The sequence below is a fragment of the Ranitomeya variabilis genome, chromosome 1 (assembly GCF_051348905.1).
Source record: "Ranitomeya variabilis isolate aRanVar5 chromosome 1, aRanVar5.hap1, whole genome shotgun sequence".
Lineage (NCBI taxonomy): Eukaryota > Metazoa > Chordata > Amphibia > Anura > Dendrobatidae > Ranitomeya > Ranitomeya variabilis.
The window spans coordinates 648,692,583-648,709,675 of NC_135232.1; the positions used below are offsets into that span (position 1 = coordinate 648,692,583).

Genomic DNA, 17,093 nt, shown 5'->3' on the forward strand with positions numbered 1-17,093 from the left:
ACTTTGACCTAGTGAAATATCCTCTTAAATTTTTTTAAAAATCTGCCTAAATTGCAGGCCATACTTCATTATCTGCGCAAGTATTGTCACTTATGTGATGTGCCTGTGAGATGGGTGGTCCTTTCCCATTTTAATATTCAGTTATAGGTGGGTGGCAAGCCAAAGCAGACCCCAGAGCATGAAGTATTTTTAAAACAGGGTTTCATTAAAGATTTTAGTTAGCTTGGCTACTACAGCCTCTATGTATCACAGGACAGAACAGACCGCATGACAGATTCAACATGAACCATGGTTTGCAGTATGCTATGTACTATAATAAACAGAGGCTGCAGAATACAAACAATTGAAAATGTTTCAAAATTCCTCATACAAATGTTTTTACTCCCAAAAATCCTGTACACCAATATAATAAACCGAACAAAGATATAAATCCTGCAGTATAAGTCCCATAAAGATGGAATAAGGGTCACGAGAATATTAGCCTAACAGGTAAATCAGCTTCAAAAATAGGATAGGGAGACCTATTAGTAGTATCAAAATAAAAATGTTTATCGACTATTGCAAAAATTCTTTTAACGAAATTTAGCGAATGTGCTCTGATAAGGTGTTGTCCGAGCATGCTCGGGTGTTAGAGTATCTCGGGTGTGCTCGAGTGCCCGTGGCTGCATGTTTTGCGGCTTTTAAACAGCTGCAACACATGCGGGGGTTTCCTGACAAACAACAATGCCTTCTAACAGAACCGGGATAAGGCTCCATGCAGTTACAAATGTTACCTATGGGTAAGCACTGAGATCATTTTAAATATAAGCCGTGCGCTACAACCAAGGTGTCTGGCTAGAAGATTGTGAAACCTAGCTACGATACAAAAACACATGACATAGGAAATGGTCCACTAATACCCTTTGAAATAAGTTGGTTCTGCATTGTCTGCCATATCTATGGTCAACAAATGTGGAAAATCCAGTTTACAGCGTTACAATGCATATAAAGAAGCATAACATAGACCTTGAAAATCAACAAAAGAGCTGTGAAGAGAGACTACAGAAATCACAGCATGAAAATGGAGTGCTAGGGTATGAACGGCATAAAGATGGTCTGTCCATGTTCCAAAATGCTTCTAAAAATTCCAGCACAAGAATTGTTCATTGGGGGCTTCATAGATAAGTAGCTTTTTCTGAACAGCAGTACACAAAGCAGCGATCACAATGGCAGTGTTGTTCTCTAGTATTGAGCACACTTTCATTGGACTTCAGAGCTGTGGTGATGCTGTCAGGAGTGGGGAATTGAGCTGCCCTATTTGCAAGTCGTAAGGGAGCCCCTTACATTGAAAATATCATCCAATATGTGGGCAGCATGTTATTCAGCAGGAGGAGCCCATTGTCACTGCTCCATACACCACATAGTGGCTGTCCATGGCATTGCAAGCTCTTCCCCATTCACAGTCGCTATACCGTGTTCTGAGCTGTGTTCCTGTACAGATCCATACTTTATATGTTCGCATTTACAACAGCATATCATTTCCTCAATTTTTAAAAATCAAAAGTTGCAACAAATATGAAAGCAAATTAGAAGTAAGCCACAGTATAAATAATGTCACATCACCATAGGTGGATACTCACAGTAATATCACTGAGTAACCTACCAGGAGAAGTGAATAAACACAGAGATAAATAAATCTTTTTTTTTTTATGTATAATTTTATTAGTACATACAAGTTAAAAACACATTAAAGTATTAGGTGGCTATGCAAAGAAGAAAGTTCATGATAAAACTTATAATGAAGGGGTATGGTATAAATAATGGTGTTGTAGTCTCTAAAAGTGTATATAGAAAGAGGATAGGAAAAAAATGTTTTAGTATATAAAGGTGAGTGATAAGTTATTAAATACATAAATGGGTAGTTAAGTATAGTGAAAAAACCTTTGCTTGTATTAAATAACAGACATACCAGAAAGAAAGAGAACACCACATGCGTGGAAAGGCCAAGACTGACATATGTTTCGCTCGGTGGCTTTCTCAAGGAATAAAATGGGACAGAGGTATGTGAACATTATAAATACTATCTCATCCAGTGGCAACAAAGTACCCAGTATTTTCTTTTTTTTTTTATTAAAAAACAGTGTTAGAAGGAGTATGTATAAAAAGAGATACATTTGGATTAGTTAAATGGAAGTAGTATACAGTTAGGTCCATATATATTTGGACAGAGACAACATTTTTCTTATTTTGGTTATAGACATTACCACAATGAATTTTAAACAAAACAATTCAGATGCAGTTGAAGTTCAGACTTTCAGCTTTCATTTGAGGGTATCCACATTAAAATTGGATGAAGGGTTTAGGAGTTTCAGCTCCTTAACATGTGCCACCCTGTTTTTAAAGGGACCAAAAGTAATTGGACAATTGACTCCAAGGCTATTTCATGGAGAGGTGTGGGCAATCCCTTCATTATGTCATTCTGAATTAAGCAGATAAAAGGCCTGGAGTTGATTTGAGGTGTGGTGCTTGCATTTGGAAGGTTTTGCTGTGAAGTAAACATGCGGTCAAAGGAGCTCTCCATGCAGGTGAAACAAGCCATCCTTAAGCTGCGAAAACAGAAAAAAACCCATCCGAGAAATTGCTACAATATTAGGAGTGGCAAAATATACAGTTTGGTACATCCTGAGAAAGAAAGAAAGCACTGGTGAACTCATCAATGCAAAAAGATCTGGGCATCCACGGAAGACAACAGTGGTGGATGATCGCAGAATAATCTCCATGGTGAAGAGAAAGCCCTTCACAACAGCCAACCAAGTGAACAACACTCTCCAGGAGGTCGGCGTATCAATATCCAAATCTACCATAAAGAGAAGACTGCATGAAAGTAAATACAGAGGGTTCACTGCACGGTGCAAGCCACTCATAAGCATCAAGAAGAAAAAGGCTAGACTGGACTTTGCTAAAAAAACATCTAAAAAAGCCAGCACAGTTCTGAAGAACATTTTTTGGACAGATGAAACCAAGATCAACCTCTACCAGAATGATGGAAAGAGAAAAGTATAGCGAAGGCGTGGTACAGCTCATGATCCAAAGCATACCACATCATCTGTAAAACACGGCGGAGGCAGTGTGATGGCTTGGGCATGTGTTGTGAAATTGGATTTTGGGCTCCCCCGGTGGCCACTGGTGGAATTGAACTTGTGTGCATCATCCCCTCTGTTCACCTGTTCCCATCAGGATGTGGGAGTCGCTATTTAACCTTGCTCCTCTGTCACTTCCATGCCGGTCAACATTGTAATCAGAAGCCTTTCTGTGCATGTTCCTGCTTCTAGACAACTCCCAGCTAAGTGGACTTTTGTCCTTGTTTGTTTTTTGCATTTTGTTCCAGTTCACAGCTGCAGTTTCGTTTCTGTGTCTGGAAAGCTCTTGTGATCTGAAATTGCCACTCTGATGTTATGAGTTAATACTAGAGTCTTAAAGTAATTTCAGGATGTGTTTTGATAGGGTTTTCAGCTGACCATGAAAGTGCCCTTTCTGTCTTCCTGCTATCTAGTAAGCGGACCTCGATTTTGCTAAACCTATTTTCATACTACGTTTGTCATTTTCATCTAAAATCACCGCCAATATATGTGGGGGCCTCTGTCTGCCTTTCGGGGAAATTTCTCTAGAGGTGAGCCAGGACTGTATTTTCCTCTGCCAGGATTAGTTAGTCCTCCGGCCGGCGCTGGGCGTCTAGGGATAAAACGCAGGCTACGCTACCCGGCTACTGTTAGTTGTGCGGCAGGTTTAGTTCATGGTCAGTTTAGTTTCCATCCTTCCAAGAGCTAGTTCGTATGTTTGCTGGGCTATGTTCTCTTGCCATTGAGAACCATAACAGTTTGACCGGCCAGCAAAGGGTTAAATTAATTGGCAGAGAAAGGAGAGAAAAAAGAAGTCTGCTGAAGATTTTTTATTTTTTTATTTTTTTATTTTTTTTTTCCTTCAGTTCTGAGTGTGCTTCCAATTGAATCACTTGCAAGTCTGCCTATATTGCAGCCTTCCTCTCTCTCTCTCCTTCTAATCCTGGAATGGCTCTGTGTTCACCTGTTTAAAATGGATATTCAGAGTTTAGCTGCAGGTTTGAATAATCTCACCACGAAAGTTCAAAATTTACAAGACTGTATTGTTCATGATCCTATATCTGAACCTAGAATTCCTTTGCCTGAATTTTTCTCGGGGAATAGATCTTGCTTTCAAAATTTCAAAAATAATTGCAAGTTGTTTTTGTCCCTGAAATCTCGCTCTGCTGGAGATCCTGCTCAGCAGGTCAGGATTGTGATTTCTTTGCTCCGGGGCGACCCTCAAGATTGGGCTTTTGCATTGGCTCCAGGGGATCCTGCGTTGCTCAATGTGGATGCGTTTTTTCTGGCCTTGGGGTTGCTTTATGAGGAACCTCATTTAGAGCTTCAGGCGGAAAAAGCCTTGATGTCCCTATCTCAGGGGCAAGATGAAGTTGAAATATATTGCCAAAAATTCCGTAAATGGTCTGTGCTTACTCAGTGGAATGAGTGCGCCCTGGCGGCGAATTTCAGAGAGGGTCTCTCTGATGCCATTAAGGATGTTATGGTGGGGTTCCCTGTGCCTGCGGGTCTGAATGAGTCCATGACAATGGCTATCCAGATCGATAGACGTCTGCGGGAGCGCAAACCTGTGCACCAGTTGGCGGTGTCTACTGAGAAGACGCCAAAGAATATGCAATGTGATAGAATTCTGTCCAGAAGCGAACGGCAGAATTTTAGACGAAAAAATGGGTTGTGCTTTTATTGTGGTGATTCAACTCATGTTATATCAGCATGCTCTAAGCGTACTAAGAAGCTTGATAAGTCAGTTTCAATTGGCACTTTTCAGTCTAAGTTTATTCTATCTGTGACCCTGATTTGTTCTTTATCATCTATTACCACGGACGCCTATGTCGACTCTGGCGCCGCTTTGAGTCTTATGGATTGGTCCTTTGCCAAACGCTGTGGGTATGATTTAGAGCCTCTTGAAACTCCTATACCTCTGAAGGGGATTGACTCCACCCCATTGGCTAGTAATAAACCACAATACTGGACACAAGTAACTATGCGGATTAATCCAGATCATCAGGAGATTATTCGCTTTCTTGTGCTGTATAATCTACATGATGTGTTGGTGCTTGGATTGCCATGGCTGCAATCTCATAACCCAGTCCTCGACTGGAAAGCTATGTCTGTGTTAAGCGGGGATGTAAGGGGATGCATGGGGACGTACCTTTGGTTTCCATTTCATCATCTATTCCCTCTGAGATTCCTGAATTCTTGTCTGACTATCGTGATGTTTTTGAAGAACCTAAGCTTGGTTCATTACCTCCGCACCGGGAGTGCGATTGTGCCATAGATTTGATTCCGGGTAGTAAATACCCTAAGGGTCGTTTATTTAATCTGTCTGTGCCTGAACATGCTGCTATGCGAGAATATATAAAGGAGTCCTTGGAAAAGGGACATATTCGTCCATCGTCATCTCCCTTAGGAGCCGGTTTTTTCTTTGTGTCTAAGAAAGATGGCTCTTTGAGGCCGTGTATTGATTATCGGCTTTTGAATAAAATCACGGTTAAATATCAATATCCGTTGCCACTGCTGACTGATTTGTTTGCTCGCATAAAGGGGGCCAAGTGGTTCTCTAAGATAGATCTCCGTGGGGCGTATAATTTGGTGCGAATTAAGCAGGGGGATGAGTGGAAAACCGCGTTTAATACGCCCGAGGGCCACTTTGAGTATTTGGTGATGCCTTTTGGCCTTTCAAATGCCCCTTCAGTCTTTCAGTCCTTTATGCATGACATTTTCCGTGATTATTTGGATAAATTTATGATTGTGTATCTGGATGATATTCTGATTTTTTCGGATGACTGGGACTCTCATGTCCAGCAGGTCAGGAGGGTTTTTCAGGTTTTGCGGTCTAATTCCTTGTGTGTGAAGGGTTCTAAGTGCGTTTTTGGGGTGCAAAAGATTTCCTTCTTGGGATACATTTTTTCCCCCTCTTCCATCGAGATGGATCCTGTCAAGGTTCAGGCTATTTGTGATTGGACGCAACCCTCTTCTCTTAAGAGTCTTCAGAAATTTTTGGGCTTTGCTAACTTTTATCGTCGATTTATTGCTGGTTTTTCTGATGTTGTTAAACCATTGACTGATTTGACTAAGAAGGGTGCTGATGTTGCTGATTGGTCCCCTGCTGCTGTGGAGGCCTTTCGGGAGCTTAAGCGCCGCTTTTCTTCTGCCCCTGTGTTGCGTCAGCCTGATGTTGCTCTTCCTTTTCAGGTTGAGGTCGACGCTTCTGAAATCGGAGCTGGGGCGGTTTTATCGCAGAGAAGTTCCGACTGCTCCGTGATGAAACCTTGTGCTTTTTTTTCTCGTAAATTTTCGCCCGCCGAGCGGAATTATGATATTGGGAATCGGGAGCTTTTGGCCATGAAGTGGGCTTTTGAGGGGTGGCGTCATTGGCTTGAGGGGGCTAGACATCAGGTGGTGGTATTGACCGACCACAAAAATTTAATTTATCTTGAGTCCGCCAGACGCCTGAATCCTAGACAGGCGCGCTGGTCGTTGTTTTTCTCTCGGTTTAATTTTGTGGTGTCATACCTACCGGGTTCTAAGAATGTTAAGGCGGATGCCCTTTCTAGGAGTTTTGAGCCTGACTCCCCTGGTAATTCTGAACCTACAGGTATCCTTAAGGATGGAGTGATATTGTCTGCCGTTTCTCCAGACCTGCGGCGGGCCTTGCAGGAGTTTCAGGCGGATAGACCTGATCGTTGCCCACCTGGTAGACTGTTTGTTCCTGATGATTGGACCAGTAAAGTCATTTCTGAGGTTCATTCGTCTGCGTTGGCAGGTCATCCTGGAATCTTTGGTACCAGGGATTTGGTGGCAAGGTCCTTCTGGTGGCCTTCCCTGTCACGAGATGTACGAGGCTTTGTGCAGTCTTGTGACGTTTGTGCTCGGGCCAAGCCTTGTTGTTCTCGGGCTAGTGGATTGTTGTTGCCCTTGCCTATCCCGAAGAGGCCTTGGACGCACATCTCGATGGATTTTATTTCAGATCTTCCTGTTTCTCAGAAGATGTCTGTCATCTGGGTGGTGTGCGACCGTTTCTCTAAGATGGTCCATTTGGTTCCCCTGCCTAAGTTGCCCTCTTCTTCCGAGTTGGTTCCTCTGTTTTTTCAAAATGTGGTTCGTTTGCATGGTATTCCGGAGAATATCGTTTCTGACAGAGGAACCCAATTCGTGTCTAGATTTTGGCGGGCATTCTGTGCTAGGATGGGCATAGATTTGTCTTTCTCGTCTGCTTTCCATCCTCAGACTAATGGCCAGACCGAGCGGACGAATCAGACCTTGGAGACATATTTGAGGTGTTTTGTGTCTGCAGATCAGGATGATTGGGTTGCTTTTTTGCCTTTAGCGGAGTTTGCCCTCAATAATCGGGCCAGCTCTGCCACCTTGGTGTCTCCTTTTTTCTGTAATTCGGGGTTTCATCCTCGATTTTCCTCCGGTCAGGTGGAATCTTCGGATTGTCCTGGAGTGGATGCTGTGGTGGAGAGGTTGCATCAGATTTGGGGGCAGGTAGTGGACAATTTGAAGTTGTCCCAGGAGAAGACTCAGCTTTTTGCCAACCGCCGGCGTCGGGTTGGTCCTCGGCTTTGTGTCGGGGACTTGGTGTGGTTGTCTTCTCGTTTTGTCCCTATGAGGGTTTCTTCTCCTAAGTTTAAGCCTCGGTTCATCGGCCCGTACAAGATATTGGAGATTCTTAACCCTGTGTCCTTCCGTTTGGACCTCCCTGCATCTTTTTCTATTCATAATGTTTTTCATCGGTCATTATTGCGCAGGTATGAGGTACCGGTTGTGCCTTCCGTTGAGCCTCCTGCTCCGGTGTTGGTTGAAGGCGAGTTGGAGTACGTTGTGGAAAAAATCTTGGACTCCCGTATTTCCAGACGGAAACTCCAGTATCTGGTCAAATGGAAGGGATACGGTCAGGAGGATAATTCTTGGGTGACTGCCTCTGATGTTCATGCCTCCGATCTGGTCCGTGCCTTTCATAGGGCTCATCCTGATCGCCCTGGTGGTTCTGGTGAGGGTTCGGTGCCCCCTCCTTGAGGGGGGGGTACTGTTGTGAAATTGGATTTTGGGCTCCCCCGGTGGCCACTGGTGGAATTGAACTTGTGTGCATCATCCCCTCTGTTCACCTGTTCCCATCAGGATGTGGGAGTCGCTATTTAACCTTGCTCCTCTGTCACTTCCATGCCGGTCAACATTGTAATCAGAAGCCTTTCTGTGCATGTTCCTGCTTCTAGACAACTCCCAGCTAAGTGGACTTTTGTCCTTGTTTGTTTTTTGCATTTTGTTCCAGTTCACAGCTGCAGTTTCGTTTCTGTGTCTGGAAAGCTCTTGTGATCTGAAATTGCCACTCTGATGTTATGAGTTAATACTAGAGTCTTAAAGTAATTTCAGGATGTGTTTTGATAGGGTTTTCAGCTGACCATGAAAGTGCCCTTTCTGTCTTCCTGCTATCTAGTAAGCGGACCTCGATTTTGCTAAACCTATTTTCATACTACGTTTGTCATTTTCATCTAAAATCACCGCCAATATATGTGGGGGCCTCTGTCTGCCTTTCGGGGAAATTTCTCTAGAGGTGAGCCAGGACTGTATTTTCCTCTGCCAGGATTAGTTAGTCCTCCGGCCGGCGCTGGGCGTCTAGGGATAAAACGCAGGCTACGCTACCCGGCTACTGTTAGTTGTGCGGCAGGTTTAGTTCATGGTCAGTTTAGTTTCCATCCTTCCAAGAGCTAGTTCGTATGTTTGCTGGGCTATGTTCTCTTGCCATTGAGAACCATAACAGGCATGCATGGCTGCCAGTGGCACTGGGTCACTAGTGTTTATTGATGATGTGACACAGGACAGAAGCAGCCGAATGAATTCTGAGGTCTTCAGACCCATACTGTGTGCTCAGATCCAGCCAAATGCAGCCAAACTGATTGGTCGTCGTTTCATACTACAGATGGACAATGACCCAAAACATAAAGCCAAAGAAACCCAGGAGTTTATTAAAGCAAAGAAGTGGAATATTCCTGAATGGCCAAGTCAGTCACCTGATCTCAACCCAATTGAGCATGCATTTCACTTGTTATAGACTAAACTTCAGACAGAAAGGCCCACAAACAAACAGCAACTGAAAACCACTGCAGTGAAGGCCTGGCAGAGCATCAAAAAGGAGGAAACACAGCGTCTGGTGATGTCCATGAGTTCAAGACTTCAGGCGGTCATTGCCAACAAAGGGTTTTCAACCAAGTACTAGAAAGGAACATTTTATTTACAATTATTGAATCTGTCCAATTACTTTTGGTCCCTTTAAAAACAGGGTGGCACATGTTAAGAAGCTGAAACTTCTAAACCCTTCATCCAATTTTAATGTGGATACCCTCAAATGAAAGCTGAAAGTCTGAACTTCAACTGCATCTGAATTGTTTTGTTTAAAATTCATTGTGGTAATGTCTATAACCAAAATTAGAAAAATGTTGTCTCTGTCCAAATATATATGGACCTAACTGTATGTTCTACAATGTGGAACGCAATCATGTGATAAATATGTAGCATAATGATTGTTGGCAGTGGAAACATTAATTAAATTAAAACGATTGTTTTTACTGGGTGCTTTTTTGCCATTGGATGAGTATAGTTTATAATGTCCACATACCCCCCTATCCAGGCTCAGACTGGCCCATAGGGGAACAGGGGAATCCCCCGGTGGGCCCCTGTGCAGATCTGGACCCCAACATTGCTGTATGGGCAATACTTGTCATAACTCACTTGGTTCACTCTGTACAGAAAAAAGCAGCATCTTATTCATTAACCAAACTACCCAGTTTATTATTATATAGAGATACAGGTACATTTATGAACGAGGGTAGAGTATTATACCGGTATGTATGCAAGTGAAAAGTGTGCCCCCCAAAGTTATTGTTACTGGTGGGCCCTTGGCACCCCAGTCCAACACTGCCCCTATCCCATTCCACTAGTTGAGAAAGCCACTGAGCGAAACGTACGTCGGAGTCTTGAGCGGTCCTCGCATACGTTGTTCTCTTTCTTTATGGTATGTCTGGTATTTGATAAAACCAAAGTTCTTTTAACTATATTTAACTACCGTATTTTTGTATTTTATAACTTATTTATCACTCACCTTTGTAAACTAAAATGATTATTTTTTTGCTACATCTTCTATATGCAGACTAGTATACACTTTTAGAGATTATCAGACCATTATTTATAGTATACCCTTTCCTTATCCATTTTTATCTTGAACTTTCTTCTGTGCATAGCCCCCACTATTTTAAAATGTTTTTAACTTATATGTACTAATACACATTTTTTTTACAAAGGTATAATTTTCTCTTTCCACGGTTCTTCACTTTTCTTGGTAGGTTACTCATATTTATATATCTATTGACTGAAGCGAAACATCGTATGCTGCTGTATACATACAAGTAAAATTTTCTGTGAAAATAGAGCCTGCACCATCATCTTTTATACAGGAGGTCTAGTTTATAGCCCTGAATATGCGAGACAGATAATTTGCAGATGTGCCGGCATGACACAGAAAATGATGGCTTATCATGACACCATTACTGTCCCCCACTGACAACTAGGATAGGTTTCCATTCTGCTCAAATTTAATAAATCACAAGATTATCATATCACATATCACTGATGCCAAGCCAATTATGATGGAGAGGGTTTATTTTCATCACTGACTGTCATTTTATTGCACATTTTATGCCACTTCATAAGTAAGATTAATTATTTTCCCAGGAAGCATGATAATCTCCATGCCATAAACAGTACATGATTATATCACAAGAAACATGGGAACAAAATAAATCTACTGACACAAGTACATGTCAGTTCTTGCCATCTACAGGGATGCAATTGATTTCTCATGGTGCACTGCCTGGAAAAGAAGACTCCATAGCGACTTGGGTCTCCTTAATGAGGCCTAGTATTCCTTCTGAGTTGCGTCTATGGCATCTCATTCGGCTAACTGGTACCCTGCTCTGTGCTTAAAGGGGTTGTCCACTGCTTGGGCAACTCCTTGTCGTACCCCACGCTTGCCCCGATAAAACTAAAAAAACTAAAAAGCCTATACTCACCTCCAGTGCCAGCAATATTGGCGCTCGCAGCCCTAGGGCTCTCGTGTGGTTGTTGTGACATGTGAGCCCGGCGCCCAATCAGCGTTGGTGACACGGTCCTCGCCTTTTGTCAAATTGAACATGAAGGCAAAGTCCGGTCTGCGGCTGATCTCCGACTGCCTCTTCATGTTCAATTCTACAGAAGGCGAGGACCACGACACCATCGCTGATTGAGCTCTGTACTCACGCCTCACAACAACCACATGGGAGCCCCTGGGGAGTGCAAGTGCAGACACCGTGGAAACGGACCGGCATGTAAGGGAAGTATAAGCTTTATTATGTTAACGGGGTCAAGTGTGGGTATGACAAGGAGTTGTCCAAGCAGTGGACAACTTTTAAGAGGAGAAGAGCCTGAAAAGGTGCTGTCTACATATGGGGTCTTTGGTTTGGTACCCACCACTGATTTGCAGCTTTAAGTCTATGCACACTGTACAAAGACAAAGTCAATCAATGGTTTGAATGGTGAGCTTTTCACAACCTCACCAACACCATTGATTGGCTGCTTTCTTTGTACAGTGTAACGTAGTGCCTATAGCTCCGTAATATGATCCCATTGGGAGTCTCTGCACTCAGCACTGACTTGTGCTTGAGCCCCAAGCTTGTCTTTGCTTGTACATTCTCTTCATAAGTAAATTTCCATTTTCTCTACATACATGCAATTTAAGAAGGTGAACACTTGTTTCATCTGTAGAAGTAATGAAACATGCGCCGTATTGGTACTGCTCTGCCGGAGGTGCGTTCCCGCAAACAGCAGTACTAGTACGGAGCACCGATTGCGCAGCCTCACGCTGAGTGCCGCGGAGATCGGGTGCAGGTGTCAGCTGCACGTGACAGCTGACACCCCGCAGCAATGCCCACGATCGGTACTACCACCGATTGTGGGCATTTAACCTCTCTGCTGCTGTCAGTAGTGACAGCGGCTTACGGGAAGCATCGCGCCGGGAGGGGGCTTCCATCAGAACACGATGCGATCACATTATTCTGATGGTATCCATGGAGACCCCCGCCCCAAGATGGCTGCAGGATCCTTCAGGTTCCTGCAGATAAGGTGGCTTGTGAGCTCCTGCTGAGAGCAGGCACTGGCATGCCTCCTTTCCTGCCTGTCAGATCACTGATGTGATACTCTGCAGTGCAGAGTGTCAGATCAACGATCTGACATTATATAGTGATGTACTGGGACAATGTAAAAAAAAAATAATATATATATATATATATATATATATATATATATATATATATATATATATATATATATACAGTGCTTTGCGAAAGTATTCGGCCCCCTTGAACTTTTCAACCTTTTCCTACATCCTACATATCATGCTTTAAACATAAAGATACGAAATGTAAATTTTGGGTGAAGAACGAACAACAAGTGGAACACAATTGTGAAGTTGACGAAATTTATTGTTTATTTTAAATTTTTGTGGAAATTCAAAACCTGAAAAGTGGGGCGTGCAATATTATTTGGCCATTTTACTTTCAGTGCAGCAAACTCACTCCAGAAGTTCATTGTGGATCTCTGAATGATCCAATGTTGTCCTAAATGCCTAATGATGATAAATATAATCCACCTGTGTGTAATCAAGTCTCCGTATAAATGCACCTGCTCTGTGATAGTCTCAGGGTTCTGTTTGAAGCACAGAGAGCATCATGAAGACCAAGAAACACAACAGGCAGATCCATGATACTGTTGTGGAAAAGTTTAATGCAAGATTTGGATACAAAATGATTTCCAAAACTTTAAACATCACAAGGAGCACTGTGCAAGCGATCATATTGAAATGGAAGGAGTATCATACCACTGCAAATCTACCAAGACCCGGCCGTCCCTCTAAACCTTCATCTCAAACAAGGAGAAGACTGATCAGAGATGCAGCCAAGAGGCCCATGATCACTCTGGATGAACTGCAGAGATCTACAGCTGAGGTGGGACAGTCTGTCCATAGGACAACAATCAGTCGTACACTGCACTAATCTGGCCTTTATGGAAGAGTGCAAGAAGAAAGCCATTTCTTAAAGATATCCATAAAAAGTGTAATTTAAAGTTTGCAACAAGCCACCTGGGAGACACACCAAACATGTGGAAGAAGGTGCTCTGGGCAGATGAAACCAAAATCAAACTTTTTGGCAACAATGCTAAACGATATGTTTGGCGTAAAGGCAACACAGCTCATCGCCCCGAACACACCATCCCCACTGTCAAATATGGTGGTGGCTGCATGATGGTTTGGGCCTGCTTTTCTTCAGCAGAGACAGGGAAGATGGTTAAAATTGATGGGAAGATGGATGGAGCCAAATACAGGACCATTCTTGAAGAAAACCTGTTGGAGTCTGCAAAAGACCTGAGACTGGGACGTAGATTTGTCTTCCAATAAGGTTGCCGTCACACTAGCAGTATTTGGTCAGTATTTTACATCAGTATTTGTAAGTCAAAACCAGTAGTGGAACAATTAGAGGAAAAGTATAATAGAAACATATGCACCACTTCTGCATTTATCACCCACTCCTGGTTTTGGCTTACAAATACTGATGTAAAATACTGACCAAATACTGCTAGTGTGATGGCAGCCTAAGACAATGATCCCAAACATTATGCAAAATCTACAATGAAATGGCTCACAAATAAATGTATCCAGGTGTTAGAATGGCCAAGTCGCAGTCCAGACCTCAATCCAATCGAGAATCTGTGGAAAGAGCTGAAAACTGCTGTTCACAAACGATCTCCATCAAACCTCACTGAGCTCGAGCTGTTTGCCAAGGAAGAATGGGCAAGAATTTCAGTCTCTCGATCTACAATACTGATAGAGACATACCCCGAGTGACTTGCAGCTGTAATCGCAGCAAAAGGTGGCGCAACAAAGTATTAAGTTAAAGGGGCCGAATAATATTGCACGCACCACTTCTCTGTTTTTGAATTTCCACAAAAATTTTAAATAACCAATTAATTTCGTTCAACTTCACAATTGTGTTCCACTTGTTGTTGATTCTTCACGAAAAATTTACATTTGGTATCTTTATGTTTGAAGCATGATATGTGGGAAAAGGTTAAAAAGTTCCAGAGGGCCAAATACTTTCGCAAGGCACTGTATATATATTTTTCCAATAAATACATTTATGTAAATAGTAAAAAAAAATAAAAGTACACATATTTGGTATCGTCATGTCTGTAACGACCCGCTCTATAAAACTATCCCACTAATTAACCTCTTCAGTGAACACCGTGAAAAAAAGTAAAAATAAAAAACGAGGCAAAAAAACAATGCTTTATCATCATACTCCAGAACAAAAAGTGCAATAAAACGCGATCAAAAATACGGATGTACCAGTAAATAAAAATGGTACCTCTGAAAACATCATCGTGTCCCAAAAAAACAAGCCACCATACAGCTCCATCAGCAGAAAAATAAAAAGGTTATAGCTCTCAGAATAAAGTGATGCAAATAAAATTATTTTTTCTATAAAATAGTTTTGATTATGTAAAAACGCCAAAACATAACAAACTATATAACTGTGGTATCGCTGTAATTGTACTGTCCCAAAGAATAAAGCGGTCTTATCAATTTTACCACACGTGGAATGGTATAAAAAAACAAAAAGCAATTCCTGAATTGCTGGTTTTTGCTCATTCTGTCAACCAAAAATCGGAATAGAAAGCGATCAAAAAATGTCATGCCCGAAAATGGTACCAATAGAAATGTCAGCCGTCCCGCAAAAAACAAGCCATAACATGACTCTGTCAGCCAAAATATGGAAAAATTATAGCTCTCAAAATATGGTAATGGAAAAACTAGTTTTCCTAATAAAAAGCGTCTTTTAGTGTGTGACAGCAGCCAAACATAAAATCCAGACATAAATCTAGTATCGCTGTAATCGCACCGACCTGAAGAGTAAAGTTGCCTAATCACTTATACCGTACGAGGAACGGCGTAAAAAATAAATAAAACCAATTCTTCACATGCTGTTGATTTTTTTCATTCTGCCTCCCAAAGATCGCAGTAAGGCTTGGCGCACATTTATCCTGCACTATGCACTGAGTGCTTACACCGAGGTTTCTATGTAAATCTCAGAAATATGTGATTCAGACAGAACCCCTGATGGAAGATTCCCTATAATGAGGCAGATGGAGACACTGTGGACACCGTCTGACCTGTGATCCGACAGTGTCCGTCTTTTTAAGATTGCATAAAAGTGTCGTCGGCCACAGTTTTGTGCACTTCTGAAAAAGACACCGCTGAACAGAGGCCAGACAGAGTCCAGAGTAAATCTACTGCCTCATTATAGTGAATGGATCCCACGGGGGGTTTCATCTGTCACGTCAAATCCCAAAGTAAGTGCTCAGCGTAGAGCGCTGGATAAATGTGATCCCTAATGTTATGTAAAATGTTTCCAATAAAAGCTTCAACTAAATCCACAAAAAAAGCAAGTCCCCTCTCAAGTCCATCATCTGTTAATGGAATTATAGGGGGCTTCCACGTTACTGGTAGCACAAAGGCTCTGGAAAAGCTAATTGGCCTCAAACTCCCCAAAAGAAATTCAGAAAATCCACCTAATTTACAGGTGCATTTCTACAGAAGCATGAGCTGGGCATAATGTACTGGTCTCTACAACGTACTGGTCACTACAATGCCAGTTTGCAATTTTCTCTCAGCAGCATCCATTGCTGCCTGTTTCTGGAAAACACCCATGGAGTCAAAATCGTCGCTACATCGGTAGATAAATTCCCAAAGGGTTATAATTTCCAAAATCTGGACACATGAGGGGGGTTTCCACTGTTTAGGCACATCAGGGGCTCTCCAAACACGACATGGCAACCGCTAATTATTCCAGCAAATTTTACATTCAAAAAGTGAAATGGCGCTTCTTCCCTTCCGAGCCCTGTCATGTGCCCAAACAGTGCTCAGGAAAAATTGCATAACAAATTGTATGGTCCATTTTCTCCTGTTACCCTTGCGAAAGTAAAAAAAAAAAAAAAAAAAGTCTAAAGTAAAAGATTCGTTAAAGAAAAGTAAATGTTTATTTTTTTCTTCCACATTCCAAAAAATCCTGTGAAGCACCTGAAGGGTTAATAAACTTCCTGAATGTGGTTTTAGTACCTTGAGAAGTGCAGTTTTTAGAATGGTGTCATTTTTGGGTATTTTCTCTCATATAGGCCCTTCAAAGTTACTTCAAATGTGAGGTGGTCCCTAAAAAAAAATTGTTTTGCAAATTTTGTTGGAAAAAATGAGAAATCACTGGTCAACTTTTAACCCTTATATGTTCCTAACAAAATAAAATTATGTTTCCAAAATTGTGCTGATGTAAAGTAGACATATGGGAAACGTTGTTTATTAACTATTTTGTGCTATATGACTCTCTGATTTAAGGGCACACAATTTAAAATTTGAAAATTGTGAAATGTTCAAAATTTGAAAATTGTGAAACTTTCAAAATTTGAAAATTGTGAAACGTTCAAAATTTTCATCAAATTTCCATTTTTTTTAAACAAATAAATGCAAGTCATATCAAAGAAATTTTACCACTATCATAAAGTACAGTATGTCACGAGAAAACAGTCTCAGAATCACAGGGATCTATTGAAGTGTTCCAGAGTTATTACCTCATAAAGTGACAGTGGTCCGAATTGTAAAAGTTGGCCTGGTCAGGAAGGTGAAAACAGGCTTTGAGATAAAGGGGTTAAAAACAAGCATTGTGACACTGCAGTCATGATAAAACATGCATGGTAATTGTCCACACAGCACAAAGATGGTGCCATTTGCTATGTGCGAGAAAACCCTAAAAAGACTCTACTTATCTGGGCAGTCTTCTCAGCTCAGCTAAAAATATATTATTTAAACATTTCTATAGAGGAACTTGGATCCAAGAAGTATTGTTTCTCCTTGCGGAG

General features: G+C 41.8%; 1 protein-coding gene across 6 annotated transcripts in view; it reads left to right on the forward strand.

The window, feature by feature from the left end:
• Positions 1-17,093, forward strand: part of SLC8A3 (solute carrier family 8 member A3) — a 403,213-nt gene that overhangs the window by 367,266 nt on the left and 18,854 nt on the right. The gene's annotated exons all lie outside the window — the stretch shown is intronic.